Source organism: Terrapene carolina, unplaced genomic scaffold, assembly GCF_002925995.2.
Source record: "Terrapene carolina triunguis isolate 2854851 unplaced genomic scaffold, T_m_triunguis-2.0 Scaffold19393, whole genome shotgun sequence".
In the NCBI taxonomy this organism is placed as follows: Eukaryota; Metazoa; Chordata; order Testudines; family Emydidae; genus Terrapene; species Terrapene triunguis.
Window position 1 is genome coordinate 5,052 of NW_020683744.1, and position 1,894 is coordinate 6,945.

The following is a 1,894-nucleotide window of genomic DNA, read 5'->3' on the forward strand; positions in this document are numbered from 1 at the left end:
CTTAATGGGCCATCAAGCAGGCTAGGCAGAGCTAGCACCAGTTTGTCTGGGATGTCACCCAGAAGCATAGCATAAGTTTAAAATACAGACAGTATAGAGCCAATATTCATAACTTCAACTACAACATTGATACACACATATAGACAGCATAATTATAACCAGTAAACCATAACCTTGTCTTAGACACCCCATTTGACCCCCTTTATACAAGATTTGGGTGCCACTACAGGACCTTGGTTGCAACAATGATCTATATGGTCCCAGATTATATCAATAACGTCACACCTGCTATTACTGGTGGGGAGAGAGAGAAGCAAAATGCAAGATTCTCTCTTTCCCCAGCAGAAGGTGAGGTCCACCTTGTCTCTCTGATATCCTGGATTCCTGGGACGGGACCCGGCTACAACTATAGGGCATGCAAGAAACTGAAGTGTTATTGAAATCAGGTTACAGCTTTGTCGGGCCCCTCCTTTTCTGAGCTGGGCTGCAGCACATGACGCAGCTGCCCGGGAGCCGGGGAGAGCGGGCTCATCAGAGGTGGAGGGAGGGGCGACCGGGGCGGCACTACGGCAAGGACAGCTGGTGGGTCTGGCTGCGGGGCTCTTCGCGCTGAAGAGCCGGGGCTGGCCAGGGGAGAGCGCTGGGCCCGGGCAGGCAGGGGGAGGGGCCCGATCTGAGGGGCGGAGCCGCGTGAGCACGTATGCAGATATGTGTTCGAGCAGAGCATTGTGGGAGCGGAGGCAGGCTGCCCAGCAGGGCCCGAATTTGGCACCCGGGGCTCGGCGTGGAGAAGGGCGGGGCCTCGGGACCAGGTCGAGGCAGGTCCCGACAGTGGGGGCCGGTGTGGGCGAGACCGGCGGGCGGGGCGCGGCGGGCCGCACCATGGCTGTAAAGTATAGGGCGAGCGAGGGCGGGCGGCGGCTGGGCGTTGGGAACTCATACTTACCTGGCAGGGGAGATACCATGATCACGAAGGTGGTTTTCCCAGGGTGAGGCTGATCCATTGCACTGCGGGTGTGCTGACCCCTGCGATTTCACCAAATGCGGGAAACTCAACTGCATAATTTGTGGTAGTGGGGGACTGCGTTCGCGCTCTCCCCTGGCAATTGGTCAAAGACAGAGATGTAAATCTTTTCATGGGTTATTTGCACGACAGTGTGTGCTCACTTCTTCCTTATTTGTTTTCTTGTTACGTTTTGTGGGCTTTTTTTATTTTGTTGGTGTGCAGCTGATCCCGAAATGATAAGGGGCCGTTATTTGTGCTTCAGGTTATTTGTGCTTCAGTTTCTAGGGTGCAGAAAAGATACGTGGCTGGTGTCCGGAAGGGGAAGCTAGGGGGAGGAATTCAAACCGAGACCCTGGTCTGGGGGCGTCAAAGTAGCCCCTGGGAGTTTCCCCCGGCCATCCCGTTCACACACACCTTGCATAGAAACCTCGATGCAGCGCTTCACCAAAAGGCCCATCTGTGCCCTCCGCCGGGGCAACAGCCCAGCCCAGCCCTGCCCGGTCGTCTTCTGCTGTGGTGTCAGTGCAGATCTCTGTCCCAGCACAGGGCAATAAAAATAAAATAATAATAAATCATTGGGGAATAGCAGCACAATGCAGGGATGGCACCTGACCTGCTGCACTGACAACCCACTGACCGGAGACTAGCCACCCACTGACCGGAGACTAGCCATCTCTCACTGTTAACTCTTACAGCAAAACGGGGCAAAGAAAGCCCGTGCAAGTGCTATTCCGCAGCCCCAGTGCTCTTTTCTGCTCCTTCCCACAGAACTCTCTCAAACATACAGTCAATTGCATCAAATCGATTCCTTGCCATTGCAGAGAGTTCTGGGGCATTGCCTCTCTGAGGTGATCGGCTGGTTCCTTCTGGCCTTAAACGCTATGAATC

The 1,894-nt window shown here is 54.7% G+C and overlaps 1 non-coding gene across 1 annotated transcript; it reads left to right on the forward strand.

Annotated features, from left to right (window-relative positions):
* Positions 1–938: 938 nt before the first annotated feature.
* LOC112121085 lies at positions 939–1,102 on the forward strand. Its single transcript, XR_002909245.1, has one exon. It is a non-coding gene; the product is annotated as a U1 spliceosomal RNA (small nuclear RNA).
* The last annotated feature ends 792 nt before the right edge of the window (positions 1,103–1,894 follow it).